The sequence below is a fragment of the Zonotrichia albicollis genome, chromosome 6, assembly GCF_047830755.1.
Source record: "Zonotrichia albicollis isolate bZonAlb1 chromosome 6, bZonAlb1.hap1, whole genome shotgun sequence".
Classification (NCBI taxonomy): domain Eukaryota; kingdom Metazoa; phylum Chordata; class Aves; order Passeriformes; family Passerellidae; genus Zonotrichia; species Zonotrichia albicollis.
In genome coordinates, this window is record NC_133824.1 from 21886282 (window position 1) to 21904536 (window position 18255).

General features: G+C 33.9%; 1 long non-coding RNA gene across 1 annotated transcript in view; it reads left to right on the plus strand.

Moving 5' to 3' along the window:
- Positions 1–17271, plus strand: part of LOC141729251 (uncharacterized) — a 28200-nt gene extending 10929 nt beyond the window's left edge. The window contains exons 2-3 of the long non-coding RNA XR_012580639.1: positions 2863–2897; positions 17046–17271. This is a non-coding gene — a long non-coding RNA (uncharacterized LOC141729251). The remainder of the gene's footprint in view (positions 1–2862; positions 2898–17045) is intronic.
- Positions 17272–18255: the final 984 nt, after the last annotated feature.

The window sequence follows — 18255 nt, forward strand, 5'->3', positions numbered from 1 at the left end:
GACAGACAGACACCACTTCAACAGTGATTAACAGAAACTAGTTATATTAATCTTCCTAAATTTAATATTTGAGTGCTAAGAAGGCAAATCACTTTCTCTATTATTTACATTTAATTAAAGAATTAGAAAACCTTGAAGAAAAATTGAAATTAATAAAACAAAAAAGTATGCAAAATATTATGTATGGGATTATGGGGTTTAATCAAAATGTACAGATGTTTTTCTTTGTTTTCATACAGCACTTTGTGTTTTATTGGTTTTATCTTCAGAGCACACATCCATTCAGGCTTATATATGCCTAAAAATAGAGAACCAAGCAAAAAAGGTTTAGGATTCTATTTACTTTTGGATTTTATATACTTAAGGATTTTCTAGCACATAGTCTGACTAACCTCACTCACCCTCTAAAAGATAAACTGTTTTAACCTTATTTCATGAAGCAAAGAAATGGCAATCTCTTCACTGATATCTGAAGCACAGTAAAAATCAGTTATTTCTGAGGTATAAATTTTTACCTCTGAAGACAAAAATTGAAATATTTCCAGTCATTTGTAATGGCTTCAGATCAATGTCCCTGATTTCGTTTCTTTCACCCTTGTGTTCCAGAATAACTAAACTCTCTTGATAAATATCAATGATCTTCAAAATGAACTTGCAATATCCTCATTTGAGCTTTGACTTGTGATGTTGACTTACATCAGTTGTGCTGGTCCCTTATATTTCTTATACTTTGTCTCGCCAATACAGGCAATAAAACTTTTATGTTAAAAGAGCAAAATGCCACTCCTATTTGCTATATATGCTTGTAGCATTTCTCCCTGTCTGTCATATTTGTTACTTCACTCTCAAAACCTGATTTACTGTTAGCAGGAAAAACTAAGGGGATGTTAATTAGATTCTACTGCCTCCCATATTAGCAGAAAAACAGTCAGATTTTAGTAGCAATGACTGCATGATTCATTAAAGATTTTGATTTTCAGAAAAGTGCTTGATAAAACAATGTTTTGAAAAAATGTGGAGAGCATAATGGTAAGATCCCACTATACAACTATAAAAATGTTGCAAACTGGCTGTCTGGCCCAAGGTTAGGCCCAGTGGAAGCCATTTGAAAAGATTTTCCATTCATAGTTCTAGAATCAGTACCATGAGCCTGTTTATAAGAGTGGATGGGCTAAACTTTGCTTTTCACCTTTAGCAATTAAGTCGTACTGATCAGGCTGAGGTACTGAAATTTGACCAATTCCTGGTCCAAATCACTCTGTGTAATGAGAGCACTGTGCTGCTCTCTTGCTGTTTTCACATGCCATAAGAGTATTATGCTTACAGAAAATTTGTAATTACTCATTTAAATAATTCCTGATGGATATCTGGTTTCTTGTACCGAAAACAATGTTTCCTTTTAACCTGAGTTAGGTCAAGAATGAATGTGTGGTAAAAATATTGTTGTTTTTCTGCATATATCCAGACTGAATTCTTCAGTAATGGATAAGCAATATCATTGAAAATAGAAAGATGACATACTTATCACAAATTTAAACCTTTTTGTAGCCTAAAAGAGAGGAGTGAAGCCTATTGCAGTCTCCTGTTGTGCAAACATGGCACAGATCCAGAAATTTACTCAATTTTTCTTCCAAAAACTAATGTTTTGGTTTCTCAGATTACAGATACAGGGCTCTCTCACATGTTAACATGGGTTTCAGCACATCTTTGAAGCAGCCTTCATCACACATGCCTAAAGCCTACCTGTGTTATTTGCTAATTTCTAGCAATTGAATAAATTTTTCCCTTCCAAATAGTGACTGATTAAATGTCAATAGACTGGAAGCATCTTCTCTAGCAATGTGAATCTCTCAAGGGTCATGGCCTGTGAAAGTGATTCAGCTTACAATGCTCTGCATTATTCTGTTCAGAATGCATTTCAAGAAAAGTTGAAAAAAGAAGGAATGGGAGAAGATTTAAAATATGTGTTTCCATTAAGGTCTCATAGAATTATATAGCCTCTTTTCATTTTCATTTCTAACTCAGGAGTGATTTCAGAAGTGCAAGATGAGACTATCTCTTTCTAGTCTTTTGTATGACTTTCTGAGTATAGGAGTCTTGGGCCACAAAGACAACTTAGAGCAAGTCCTCAGACCATTTTTCTTGAACTTTGCTAGCCATCTAAGATAGGTATACCTATCTCCACTAAAATTAAGGGTATATGAGGGGCATTCTAAGTGCTTCCAGAAGATTCAGAAGCAGCAGTCCAAGTGATAACCTGGGTGAAAATACAACAAAATTAGAAAGGAAAATTCTCATGTTAAGCTCTAGCCTCTACTCAACATTTTTCTCTACTTTGATATAATTCAGCCTCCCTGCCCCACAGAAGATACTGCAGTGTGCTCTTGAATGTCATATATCCTTTAACAGTATAGTAATAATTCAATGTTCCTTTCTTACACCAGCTGTGAAATACAAAGAAAAATAATGATCTATTCACAGGTTTGATTCCTAAAATATTTCTTGAGACAGCTAACATGTAAAAGAAGATGCTGTAGTCTTGCTAACACACATAGATCAAAAACCATAACCCTAATACTATGAAAGCCTAACATTGGCCTAAAAGTCCAGAGGAATTTTTAATACTGCCAAAAAATCACCCAAGTTTCATGATATGCTGAAAATTTAACATTAAATATGAGACAATGTCTATTTCCTATCATTTTTCTGTTCTGCTCAGAACTCTCTAGTTGTATTCTTATAAATTCTCAAATATATTTAACCATTGTGACTATATCAATTCCAGCAGGTTGTTACAACCCCCTGCTCCTCTGATCCTCTTACTCTGCTGTTTTTTGATACATTTTTCTTCTTCATTTTCAGCTATCTTAAGCTTTTCAGCAGGAGCACAAATTTATGTAAGTAACGTTATCATACCAATCTACTGAAAACTGAATAAAGCTGATGGCTACTGAACACTGTTCTAAATACCTTTAATACCATTGCAGTAGCATAAATATGTTTTATTAAATAAACAGAACAAGTTTACTTTTGTAGAAGAATTTTTTTTCTGTGTCCTGCTTTTTGTAAATAAGTATGAACACAGGGAGTAAAAGAAGGTAATGACTACCAGAACACTGGATGAAGCAGATAGTATATTGACTTTGATCTACCCATAAGCTTACTTTTATATAACAATGATAAGAAACAAGCCTAAAAATACTGTTGGTTTTGAAACAATAACTTCTCTTTTTAAATTATGTACGTAAAAATGTATGTAGAATACATCTTTGCAAACTGAGAGGTGTTATTGTGTGCTTGCAATACTTAACTTTTATTGAACAAAAGGTCTAAGCTTTTATTGAATGAAAGATAGGGTTTCAGTCTTCATGGCAACAACAGAAAAATAAGCATTCCCTGTGTGCCAATGTAGAAAAGCAGCCACAAACAAAAGCCAGAAGCAGTAACCATTTTTATCATCAGCTTTCAAATTCTTTCAATAAATATAATCTTAAATATCACAGCATTCACACTGAAAGCCCTGCAAAAGATCTACACAAAATACATCTAAGCTGAAAGAAATGGTAATGGAAAACAAAATGAAGTCTGAGAATACAAGAATTAATACAAAAATCTATCATTTTGGTATAAATCTGTTTTTAAGTGGACATGGATGATATTCCTACCCAAGCTCTAAAAGTGTGATTTCAGTCTAATCAGTCAATTGCGATCTTTTTCCCAACTCAGATTCTACTTCTGCAATAAATCCCTCAATTTAACATAGAAAATTGCTACTTATAAGCCATTGCTTATCGGCACGTCATTTGTCAGCCCTTCCATCTTCCTGTACAGCTAGGCAAACTTGGACATCCGTTGCCTCAAATATCTTAAGATACTTTGACTATTCAACAAGGGGACAGAATTTCAAAAGCCTTCATCATGCTCTTTTATTCTCGTTGTAAGAAAGGGGACATGTAGCCATGTATCTCCTAACTGATAATTAGTTATACTGACCTAATTACATTAGATTAAAATTATGCTGAATATTATTATTAATGTTCATAAACTGAAGTAGTCAACTTGGGCTTGAGATTACTATTTGATACTTGCAAAATTTGTTGGCATGAAGTTTCCAGTCTGTTAAGGCCCCCTCACCAGAGAAAATTGCCTCTAAAATCAGGTTATGATTGCTTACAAAGCCCATCTAATGAAAACCAATAACTGGAATTTGCAGTCACACAAATTCAAATTAAAAATAAAACATGCTTCTGAAGGAATATATTACTGGATTCTCCATTTGCTGTTGCCTCCTAAGCAGTCTTCAGTCTCTGAAGAGGTATTTGGCCATAGTCTCTCCACTTATGCATTTTGCAAATTCATCAACCAATCTTACCATACCGATTCAAGTTTGCTGCTAATTCTGGTGTTAATTTCCATGAGTCCCACAATACCTCATTTGTCAAAAACTCAGAAAAGAAATAGGTAAAGTAATGACTTATAAATCACCTGACAAAAGCTTTTGACGCATTGTTTGTAGCAATACTTAGTGTTCATTTTCCCTACATAATGTTAAAAATCTTACAGTAAGAATGCATTTGATCCTGACACAGCTGGCTGAGTAACTGTCAAATTAAAAAAGGCACGAATTTAAAAAGAGATTTTATGAAAAAAATCCAAGCTGTTTCGTATTTAGAAGTTAAACTTACTCTCCTGCATACACATGTTATATGAAATCCCATAAAGTAAATAAACTAAAAGAGAATAGAAGCTTCTTCAGTACCATTATTGGGAAATCTATCAGGAAACCTCCAACACTTATGGAAATCAGTGCACACATAAAGACCACAGGGAAGAAACACTGTCTGTTCTGTTTATTCAGCCAATTTAGGTTACCATCCAGCAGTTGCTTATGTTAAATTGGACAAACAGTATCTTTAGGTATGCAAAAATCAGAGAAACCATTGTCACACAAAAACAAAATTACTGAGATATTTTGTCTTGCTAATGTTAAATATATTTGATCTTTTTCGTTTAGTATTGCTAGTCAAATAAGCTATTCAATTTTTTTTATTCAAATACAATTCCCCCTGCCACTGATTTTACATAAGCTGATAATCCATGTTCTCTCAGGATTGCCTTTAAAATATTTTACACATCCATCTATCTATCTATCTATCTATCTATCTATCTATCTATCTATCATCTATCTATCTATCTATCTATCTATCTATCTTTGCTTGTGTTACTTGTTTCTTTTTCCAAAGGTATTAAAATATTTCAGGTTTACAGCTGCTAATGTTGATATAAATCTAACTTTGGGGTCCCTCACTCAGGTAGTTGTGTTCCTGTAAGCTATCATCAGAATCTTAATTCAGATGATTTCACCCAGATCAGATAAAACTTTGATTTCTCATACATGCAACTAGTTTGTTGCCAAACATGAAAAGACATTGGAATTTTATTTTAATTAGTTTTTCATCTAGTGTAGGTATTTCTCTTCAATAATAGTAGGGGATTTGGGGCTTAAGTTTTGACTCATACTGTTCACTTATCTGGCTAATACATATTTTGGACCTGACTTTTCAATATTTAAACTACAAGAACAATAAAGAACTTTTTTTCCTTTGCATACATAAAAATTTATCCAGCTCATTCACAAATTGTTTATTTCCTTTGATACCTTAAGTTCTCTGTCTCTTTATTTTTTCCTTGTGCTCTTATGGATTGTACTGAATATTATGTCCTTTTCCTGCAAGCTCTTGCCTCTGTAACCATGCAATTATGTAGGAATATTTCTCCTTTTTTTTTTTTCAATATAATATAAGGTAAATTATTCTATCCATCAAAGTAACATGCAAATTTCTAACATATGTTTGTAATTTCAAGCTAAAAATTATGATCCACAAGAGAAATCAAAGCCCAGGAATACCTATTATAATCTCAAGCATTTTAAGAAAATAGAATGCATTCTGTGAGGCTTCATTATTAATGTTTTAATGCCTGAAGATATTAATGTTGCTTTAACATCTATCCTAAAATTTATATAGTACAATAATGTCTTTTTATATCTAAAAAATATGGTTATTTCCCACTTAGGACAGTATCTTCATTTAATGAGTAAGTACCACTCATAACAGTTAGCATTCATGTTGAGATGTATTGGACAGTTTAAAATACAGGGAAAGGAGGGAGAGAAATACTTTCATGACATTCTCTAGACACTGATCCCTTTTTAACTGCTTTAGAATAGAAATTTAAGGTATGAAAGGCGACTATGGAATGCTAGGTAGGAGCGGCATGCTGGAACAGAGCGCGCAGAAGGCGGCTGCGATGTGTGGATGGGTCCAGAGCCCATCCATGCCCCAGGAGAGGAGTCATGAGTGAACTGTTGGTGGAACAGGCTAAGGAAAATTGATCCAGTGCTTCTGAGCAGTGTTAGTGAACCCCAAAATAAGTGATGGCTACATAATTGAGATCAGGCAGGAAATATGGCTTAAATCCCTACTTCAAATACACTTCTCCACCTCCCAGACCACATGAACTTCATGTCAGGATGGATCATTGCTGTAACTAAAACAGGGTAAATTAAAATATTGGATTTTACTTATGGTAGCTAACAAAATTACTTCACCCTTCATACTTTGCATATATTATTTCAAACTTTTCTATATATTACTCCAAAATTTTTCAGTCTATTATTCTCTTCCAAAAAAAAAAGACTAGTCTAAGACTTTATGTCAAGTTTTGGTATATGAAAACATTTGCAGTTGAGTTGAAAACTGTTAAAGCTGTTGAGATGAAAGTTAAGAAATCTTAGCTCTAAGTTTAGTCTTTCCTATTTAATATTCTTTTATTAGTGGAGAAAAGGACACATAGAGTGCAAAATTTTTACTTTTTTTAGACTCACTAGGAGACTATTATGCATGCAATATAACAGCTGATGTATTGATTCCAAAATGGCATGGATTTGTTTCAAATCTATTTCATTAAATGTTTAGGATTCATGTAGAACCAACAATCATCGATAGAAGAAAACAGCACAAAAATCTTTTTTCATCAACAATTCATGTGATCATAATTTTGAAAGGAAGTCAAGTTATTTCAAATTTTAAGTCCATATTCATCTGTGTCCAAATAGTTTAACTTCATAGGAGCTAGAGTTCAAATGATTCTTGTACACATTCTCTTCTAAAGAATAATTTTCTAACCAGGACCATATTTTTACTGATTGCTGCAATTTTATCAGGATTGATCCTGTAAGAAAGAAAAATATTTTATCCATAAGACACACTGCCTTTGAAAAAAGAGCCATAAAATAAATTAGTTTTAAAGATTATGTCATTCATTGTGATTATACTGGGGGAGAATAATATTGTATTTCTATTTTTCTTTCTCTCACTGAGTATTTCTGATTTGAATAAGTATGATTTATTTCTTTCTAAGCAGTTGATTTCTCTAACTGGTTGTTCAGCTAAAGATTCATAGTCTGTCAAAAATAATTCCTCACTTAAAGATGATCAATAAATTGGGAAGCCATTGAACAGTGTAGAAAAAGCTGATGAGACTTTCCAAGTTTCTGAATTAAAGCATTAGTCCAAGAGCTGCAGAGGTTAGCTTGGGAAATTTTAATCAAATAAACTAGTTACATGATTAGTGATTTAGTGGAGAAAAACAAAAGAAAATTAATTTGCTTTAGAAACACACGTTGTACCCATGGCAGAACTTTGTCTATTATGAATATACAAAGGTAGCATAAGCGTACGTTTTAGCATTAGAGATTTGTGTATTTCAACTCAGGGCCAGTGTACAAATTCATACTAATGATCATTGATCTATTGATTTATGTGGTTTCAACTGTGCAGCTGTTGTAATTGTTAGTTAAACCTATGCTCTCTAAAGAACTGGAAAGTATAGAACGGAAAGCCAATTCAAAGGCTCCTATATAAAAGAAAAGAAGGATAATAATCTTTTCCATATTTTCTTTGTATCAAACATGGATTCTATACAATAAGAATATCTGTACTTTTTTCATGGTAATAGAATTACATGATAGCAAGAAGAACGTATTTGGAGAAAAAAACTCAAGTAATTAGTTGCTGCAGTATAATGGCATTTTTTTGAGAGAAATATAAAAATAATTTGTTGAAGCTGTTCCTAATTTCTTCAAGCAATGTATTTTTGGACAGTTTGAGATGCAGTTTATTGATTATACTTTAGAATTCTTGGTTGAGGAAAAGGGTAACAGAAACAGAATAGGTATTCTCTGCCAAAAGCACGTCTTTTAGTAGATGACTTGAAGTTGGCTAAATTCAGAAAATCAGTCAGCATAGAAAGTAGAACAGATAACTTCTGAGTGCAGATTGGTTTCAGATTACTTTAAAGGAGGAATGATTCATGAAAGTATTAATCTATTTGTCCATGGTGGGTTCATATGCAGAGGCCTGGAATTTTTCTGTTGAACTAGTTTCAGACATTAATTTTACTAATACTATGTTGACTTGTTTCTTCTGAGACTACCAATAGGGAGGCACATGGGAAGCCTCCTAGCTCAGCTGTAAAAAACAAAATTTAATGGAAATCTTAGCTTTTCCCTAGTAGAAAATATAAAGGGAAATTTTCAGCAACTGATAATAGTTGTATTTATGGCCAACATGGTGCTTTGACCCTGGAAGGGAAGCACGTGATGTTATAGTAATTTATATTTTAGGAATTCTGTCACCAAATGTTTTGCTGTGCTTTGATTTTCAAACTACAGGTGTATTTTTAATTAATTTTACAGATTCACTGGCAGAATAAAACCATGGTGCCTAAGGCTGAAATTTTATGTTAAGCCTCTAAAATATGTGGACTGACGTAAAAAATAGATGATTGAAACCTGTGTAGAAATGTCTGAGCTAGTTTTAAACTATCAGTATGAAGATAATAACAGTAAACATATAAGAGACTGAAGCTCAGCATGAGCTATAAACTAGACTTGGGAAAACGCATTAATACATAGGAAATAACTCTGCCATAAAATTGGAGGTATTAGAACTACCCTTTGGCTTACAACTGATTCTCCATATTTTTTACTAAAGTATTAAACAAGCACATCCTGTTTTTTCTTGCCAGTTAGCACTGTGCTCTTATCCCCAGTCCTTGGCTGGTTCCACGGCTATCCAACAATTGGTGTTTGAGACACACGTGTTGGCTTTATCCTCTGGGCTCCTCCAGCCAGCCCTGCCCACAGCTGGTAGCTGCAAACAGTGGCACAGCAGGCAGCAGCGTGGGTTTCTGCCTGCCCTCCAAAGGCTGCCTTCAACAAACTCCTGGTACCCTTGCTCTCTAGGTGCTGCTGAATGCCAGATTAATTTGTGTAGAGATGTGCAGCCTGCTGCACCTTAATTATGCTGTGGAGTTGACTGCCTCTGAGTAGCTGCGGTAGACAATCTCTCTGACTTGTACCTGTTGACACTGATTGCAGTTAAACATGATTGAAGAGTGTCTCTTTTCACCTGATAGTATATTATGGCATATAGCTTATCCCACCTGAGTCTGCAGTATAAGGGTAAATGCAAAAGGCAGATAACTCACTATCATATCCACAGCAAAACATTTTCCCTACTCATCCCTGATAAAATTTGAATTCAGTTAATTTACTTTTGTGTAAGCTTTGCCCTTCATTTCATATTCTTGGTGGTATGAGTTATTACTGACATTTAAGAACCTCGTTTTATAGCTGTGTTCAAAATGGAACCCAGGTAAATAAAAAATGACATTATACATAACACAATATAAAGGGTTATAAAAAATGCAAATTTTAGTAGCTCATCCATGCTTATATTTAGAGTTACTGGAAGTATTAGTACACCTCATGAAACAAGAACAAATGCCTTCTTGCTTGTGGTAAAACAGAGTAGGAAAGAGAAAATAATTAGTCAAAAAGTCTTTGGTCTTATCCTGAATAGCTGTCTTTGATAGTGAGCATGGTAGCCACCCTTCAGTCAGTGTTAAACCATGTACTAATAGAAAATTGTGGGAAAAAACCCCAACACATGAATACTTACCACAGGAAGAAATTTGCAGTGTGAAGTAAGAAGTAAGCAAGCTTACCCTTTAAGTACTGTATCAAACCATATCTTAATAAAATGTAAGAGAACTTGCACTTTTGATGAGTCTTCTTGGTCATCCATATCTAAATAAAGCACAGCACAAAATCTTAGAGGCTTAGTTTGGATGCTGCATGCCAAGCCTAATGATGTGCTGAAATCCAATACGAGTCTAACTGGAAATAATTTTGATTTTGAACTGAATAGGGATTTTAGAACTGCTGTAAATAATGATACTTTCATATTTTAGTCCAGATTTAACTCTTAGATGTGGTGCATTTTGAGTTTGGATTTGAGGTTTTTTTTGTTTAGGAAGAGGGGACATTTTTGGGTTTCTTCTTCCCCATCACTATCTAAGTCAATATTTTTGTGGATTAAGAAACAATTACTTGGCCTTTTAATCACATTTTATATGTTGATTTTTTTTTTCCATTTCACAAGTATCAAAATAGAAGAAAACATATGGGGATGAAAACATCAAAATCCCCAGTTATCAGCTAGGTGAAGAGGAATGAAAATTTAGCAACAACCCTTGAATATGTATTTTTTGGAATATAGGTGAAGAACAACTAGGAACTAGATAATTTCCAAAATCTAAATCAAAGCTGAATTTAATCCTGTGAGAGATTATAAATTTCACTTGTGCAGTTTTATTTGCATTCGACAACCTTACGTAAGGAATTATTTTTAACAACAGTTAAAACATCAAATTTTCCGATAGAAAGTCATAAGTTTCCTGGGTAATTTAATTTTACTAATTTGTCCTTCAGGGTGCTAAAACCCTGAATGGCCTCTATTTCTTTCTTCTTTCTCTTTCTCTCTTTTACACCACATATATTTGTATGTATTTCATACCTCACAGCATGACTAGTTCCTCAAAGCACTGCTCTTTTAACTTGCTGTTCATACTTTCTTTTTCTTAAAAACTTCTTTTAATAAAAATTTACCTCATATGATATTTTTGTGTATGTTTACATATGTTCATTCCTCATGATCTTCTGGTAAATCCGAGATTTTTTCCACACTGGTTATGCAAACATCTTTTAATTAAATACTACTTGGGCTGAACTCCTCTAATGATTCTTTTACTGCAAAGGACACCCTGCTGATCTTCAAATGAAAGACATGTCTATGGGTATAAACCCCATGGTGAATTTTGAGCAAGGATGATTGCTTTTAATTTTTTGTTAGTGGATTATTGGGATTATTGGAATATTCAAAACCAGAAACTATTAAAAAAATCACTATGCATAAATTTGCATTTGCACACAGATAGATAGGTAATTAGAAAAGAAAAAAAATATAACCTAGAAGAATCAGACTGAATGATTCTCAAAAGTTGCAATTAGAAGGACCATCCTTCCTGGCTTTTAACGTTGCTGTCCTGCAGTGGTGCTGAAAGTGACTTCATGGGGCAGAAGGCCACGAGAAGAGTGAAATTCTGACCCACAGGCATCCTGAGTTCCACACACTGGGATGAGGATAAACTGAGATTTCCAACTGAAGTGTGTCATCATCCTTTACATTCTGCCAGACTCAGTAGAGGAGCTTGAATGGGAGTGAGAATTTTTCTTGTATCTGCCCAGAAAAAGCTCTGTTGCCTCTAAAAGAAGACTTCATGGCTTTTCCTAACCAAAGCTCTGCACAAACTGTTCCTGAGCAAGTTGCTGATCAGGTTGCTAAAGGAGGTTGCAAAATGGCCATTAATAGGTGTTTTGAAAAGCCTCTTAGAAAAACATACATTACTCATCATGGAAATGCAGCTGAGGCTGCTTTTAAGGCAAAAGGATTCATAAAGGTTTCTTCCACTTTGACTCCTGCTTTCTGGGATTTCATGTTCACTTTTATATGATTTCACATTATTTCTCTTCAGCCCTAGTGAAAAAGTGAGAAAATATTTGCTTACAGGGAGAACACATACAGCGATTAAGAGATTTGAAGGACAAGCTGCTACTGGATCCAAGATGGAACTCAAAGAAACCAGTTTCTGCCCAGCCTGTTAGAAAGAGGTCCACTTCAGAAGTTCCAGATAAACAAGGCAACTGATTTTGATGTAATTTTTCTTCAGTCACTGCAGAATTGTACAGAGATAGAAAGCATCACTTTGATGAGGTTTAGGTATATCCCACTGGGAATCCATCTGACCTGCAACCTTTTCTCCACTTTTTCACATATATTTATTGATTCCATTGATTAAGGCATCTGTTTCATCTGAAGTCTTCATTTGTTCTTATGGAACACACTTCAGCAGCTCTTATAGTTCAGACTAAGAGTGGTATGATAAGACTTAAACTAATACAGAATAATATTTTCACGCTGAAAACAGCACTATCAGTAAATCTCACTTTAAAAAAAATCCTGTAGTATTTTTTTAGTATTTTTACTCTGATGGCCATGTAGTTTGTTCTACATTCGTAAAAGGAAAAAAAAAGAAACTTGAAACAGCAAATATTTTCTACTTAGATTATGTTTTTATGCCGATTTTTTTCTTCCATCTTTAACATTCTCAGTTTAAAAAATTGTTTTCTATCCTAGTTATGGCTTCGTTTTTCAGATAAATTCTGTCAGACCACTGAAAATCAACACATTTATTCATTGTAATATTAATGTATCCAAGAAATTTGGAGGATTTTTGCATGTTAGTTTAAATTCCCTTTCATGGATAAATGTAGGATAAAAATTTTCATTGCGATGAGAAAATTTTGAGACAAACAATTCCAGGCAATTTACAGAACCACTGATAAATACCTGCTAAAATTACAAAATGTTCAGGCTGTGGTCTAAAGCAGATTTTTTGCTTGCATAAAAAATGTCTCTGCATCTATATGGGTGAATCTTCTTAAGAAATTTTATACATAAAGCCTTGTAACTTAAAACACTATGTGAGGTAGAAAGTAAAACATCTATTAAAATGTTTTGACTATACTGTGCTGCAGCAACTCAGTGGTCTGCTCAGATGATTTTCTGTCAAAGTTCTGGCCAAAAGAACAGACTTTTATTGTCTGTGATCAATTAGACAGGTAGAAATTGCTGCTGTACCAAAGAATTACATTGTTTAAGATGAAATAAAACATCAAGTGCTGCATACCATTCTGCTCTTTGCAGAGGAAAAAGACTGCAGTAAAATTGCAGTAAAAGTACTGCATCCCTCTTTATGCTACTTCACTGAGGAGATTACAAAGCTTCAGTTGTGTAATCGAAACCCCTTTTGTCATCAAGAAAGACAGACAGGGAAATACAGAACTTTTGAAAATTTCTCTTTGCTCCACGCTGGTGTAGATTTGCTATACCTGCCAGCTGACACTCATTTTGTATGTCAAACATTTTATACAACTCAAGACAGAAGAATTGCCAGCCATCTGAATTTCACTTAGTTTAGCTGCTTCTGGTTATCCTCTTACTTTTCACTTCTTTGTGGTCTTTACTGCTGCTGAGGATGTGAGGATGATGTAGAAAAAGAAGAGTTGGATTTCAAATATTAATGATCATTTCAAACAGATGGAGAATTCTGAGGTGGCTGGATGAAAACTGCTCAAAACTCTTTTCCTGTCTAAGTGGTAGGAACAAACTCTTTAGGCAGAAATTAGCATTGCTGGGAAAATTCTTAAAGAACTGGGTTCTACCAGTTTTATGGTTGTGCACTCCATGTATATGTGCAAGCTTAAAACACCAGGAAATGAACAGTATTTTGTGTAAGATAAAAGATACCTCTCAGAGCCACAAAAAAGGCACTGCAGTGTGTCACATTGTGTTTGCGTCTTTTGGCATTCTGCAGGAGCTGTCCCTCACAGCTGTGACATGATAGCAAGACAAAGATTTTCAGTCTCCACTTAGTTTTGAACTAAGTAATTACAGTAATTACAAACTAAAAGTCACTGTCTGTCATATATATATTTGCTGCCACTCAGCACTGCATACCATGTCCCCTCCCTGCTTCTCCCACTGTGGTCTTTGTTATGATCCCATTAGGTCTTTCAGAACCTTCAAGTCTTGGGCAAATAATGTGTCTAATGTAAACTCAAAGTCCTGCAATTATATTCTCCAGAAAACTCAGTAAATGCCAGATAGCCTGGGATGAACACCAAAAATAAATACATTTGCAAGGTTTTAGGCCTCCGGTAAGTATATAAGCTTTTTTTCCACTATCAAGTTATCAAATTGCCATGAAAAAACAGATTTTGTGTTATTTTCAAAGATAAAAATACCAATTCCAGCTCAGAAACACTCAAGGCCTCAGACTGTTGTGGACTGAGAGGCAGTACTAAGGGAATATCAGGGTATTCTGGCCACAGACAGTCTTGTCCAACTAAGCAGTACTGATGATTAGAAATCAAATACTAGGATAGAAGTTGAGTATGGTCTTCTTATTAACAAACTGTGATTTTGGAAAACACACATTGGTTCAAGATTTTGAAATAGAAAATGTTTATAAGTAGTATTTTAGATATCTTCAGACATCTAAAAGAAGAGCTGAAGCACACAGTAGTTTTGCAAAGTAGTTACAGGTCAGGTATAATATTAATAACTGAGAAAGATGTAGCACATTCTCCTCTTATTGCTACATGCAGAGAGCATGTGTTTGATCTGCATGAGTGATGCAAAGATTATTTTTTATTCTCTTAGTATTTTAGTATTATTTTTAATTCTGAGAGTATTTCTTACCTTCTGTTACCCTGGAGGCCTTAGAAGGGCAGTAAGACCCAGAAACAAAAAGTATATTTCAGACTTAGATTGGAAAAGAGGAAGGTGTAGAAAAAATGTTATCCCAGCTGACCACCCAAGAAAGGTAATTATGTACCTACAAGGACTTTTGGACAAAAAAGGAGAAGAATGGCTTTCCCTTCTTTTTGAGGTTATCGGTCAAAGATACTTTGAGAATGTGGGTACAGATTGGAGTTCAGCCTTCATCTCTTTTTGAACATCTCTTACTTTCCAAATCACCTTGACCCTTCATTTCGTGATTGGACATTTACAAGTTGTTTGCTGACTGAAAAAAAGGCAATGTCTCCGAAACCGTGTGTGGATATTCCCCCATGCCAACACTCTTATGGTGCATCCGTGAAAATGTCTATTTTATTAAGATTAAGATTTTATAGGTTCTTGCTTCTACAATACAGTGTACTGTTCTACAGTGGACAGATCAGTATGCAAAATTCTTTAACATTAGATGTAAATAACTTTTTAAGTAAAAAGGAAAGATGGGATGCCTTTTTACCTTTAAATTCTGATCATCTGGAAATCTCTTAGTCAAAAGAAGAATGTGATTTGAAAGCAGACCTAAATTTTAGCTGCTACTCATTACCATGCCCATTTATCTTGGAAGGAGAAGATATGGGAGGAAACAGAACTATCTAAAATGTTTCTTTTATTTGGAGCTTATCTTCTATATATTGTATTTTGTTCTGTAATGTAAAATGCATTGTTATGTACCACCAAGAAAGCAGAGGTACTGGAAAATCTGAAAAAGTATAATAATCCTTTTTGACTATTTCCTTTTGTATTCTTCTTTGTGCTGTATGAGATGAAATGTTTTCAGCAACTGTCAGCACTGTGTAAACAAAAGAGTCACTAATTTAGAAGGTTTTAAGTGAAGGAAAAGTACTTGAAAAAAATAGGATGATAAAGAAGAAACCTGCTTTTCTGCTTTGTCAATTTTTCCTTCACAAATAAGAACAAGCTTATCACCCAGATTTTATCAATGCAGCCACCTAAGAGAGACCAGCTGAAGACACAACAAACATGGTTATTTATGCCTTGTTGGTGAGCACTGGTCACTGGATTGAACTTTGTCAGTCACTTGTGTCCTTGGGCTATCCTGGAATGACTTCTGCAAAATGATTTTGAAGCAGCTTTTTTGTCTCTCAGTCAGTATGGTTCCCTTGTTATATTTAGCAGGCTCTAGTGCTTCTTTTGCTAATATCAATAAAAATATTTCATACCTCTGAGGAATTATTTTGTTTTGGATTTATTTTTCCTGAATTTAACTTCCTGAATCTGTTCTTAATCCCTTACTAAATGTTGTTGGCAAGTATTAGCTAGTAAGATTAACTGTAATGTGTAAGCTTTTTTTAGTATCTGCAAAGAGCCGTGAGTAATCCTCATTTAGGCATGGATCTAATTCACATGTACTTTTGGAATTGAAGAATGGCATTAGAATGACAATGAGAATATTTCAGAATTTATTTAAATAAAAATAATTGAAAATTAATATAATTATGTAACCTCCTTATTTTTACATTTATTCTAAATTTTCATTTGAAGAAATGCAGTCTATAATAGTTCACAGAAGAAACTCAACAAAACTCAGCTAAAGCAGTCAGAAAATATACCAGTCCTATGCATTTAAGCTTGCATCATTTCTATATTTATGTTGTACACATGTGGAAAGAAGATATTTACTATTTTTTTAGCTTAAGTAATAACCATGGACAAAATTTTAGTTTCAGCAACACAAAAGTACAGTTTTTAAATTGCCTCAGTGATATCAGCAGTAATTATTAGTATATTTTCATTTTCTGACATCTAAAACAAAATAGGAGTGTTTAAGGATTAAGCATTAATACCAATACACAATAAAACAAGTAACTAAGCACATAAATGGCTACAATTTATAGTTAATTCTTCATATTCCTTCTCTACTAGTTTGATAATCTGGATTTATATCACTGCAGCTCTATTGCTACTTCATACTGTATTAATTACTGATAGCCTGTGGATCTGAAAAGTACTGGCTTCATAAAAAAAATTGAATTCCCAAATTATCTATTAACATTTATTTTTCCACTGTGTTTGTTTAAGGCCCAAGGGAAGCCAAACCCAGTACATTTAGGATATTTCCATTATTTGGGTTCTAAATTTTTCAAGAATAAACTAGAAGATTTTTTTACGTGGCTGGGCTAATGGTCTCTACTTTTGCTCCAAAATTAAATGAGATTGACATCTAATCAAGATTCAAAATCTTGTTTCTTTCTGTTACAGAAAGAATTTGTAATGACATGGTTGCTCAGTTTCTTTTCCCAAGGATATCAGTTAGGCACCTTTTGCCAGGTTCAGAACTCATGTAATACTATATGGGAATTTGAGACTGTGAAATGAATGCCAGACACCAGAGCAGCGCGACTCTGAGGCGTGATCCCCGCTGACTTTCACTTTGAGTCATCATTTACTGCTTTTCAAGGTGGGTATAGATTGCTCACAAACTAGATTTTTCCACCAATGCTGCTGTGAACTGAGAACACAAGGCAAAAGTGATTCTGTCAGGGAACGCTGTTAATTGACAGAGCTAGAACATTTGCTGAGCACTGAACAAAGGTGTGGAAGTCACACTGCACATGCAGTTATGTTGTTCAGGCTGTAGTGTCCACAGTTTGCTGCTTTACATCAATAGGGAAGGATTGAAGCCAAACCTTGGAATTCCTCACAGACCTATTGATCTTCAAGATTCAGCCCATTAGTCAAAGCAAATCTGACATGACTTAATTAGAAGTAAAAATTTTAACAAAGGATCCCTTGCAGGTAGGTTTATGCTGTAAAAGCTAGACTGTGTGAATATATACTTTTTAATAAATTATATATAATAGTAACATATATAGATATATAGTTTTAATAAAGTACATATATATTAAATTTATATAAATCTTTTATATATTAATTTATATATAAATTACTGTGCTCTAGTCAATTGAATTATGAGGTATATTAGAACAGATTAGGAAATATATATTAATATGTTTTTATCTAGTATTTAACATTTTGAGACAGTGACATATTTGTAATAAATATTATACATATAATAAATATATAATAAAAATGGTTCCTCCACTCAAATTTTTTTTCTTGATTATGATCAGTCTTAGGCATTTAGGCAAAAAATGAGGAATGGAAAATTTTCTACCAGCTTCACATTCTAAAATGGCTAACCCTAAAAGAAGAATCAAATCCCTTAGATGCTTTTGAAAATTCAACATTCACCTTTCATATAAATCTGAACTATGAAAATGAAACTGAGTTAGCAGATATTTGTTTGTACTAATAAAATATGCAATCAAACATTTAAATAAATGCAGTGTGGGAGAAAGCCAGGAAGCTCTCTAAAAGACTGTTCACAGTCTTTGTGGATCTCCAGTTGTAGATCTATATCACATCTTTGGGCAATATGTGAAACAATTTTCAAAGCATTAATGGAAGT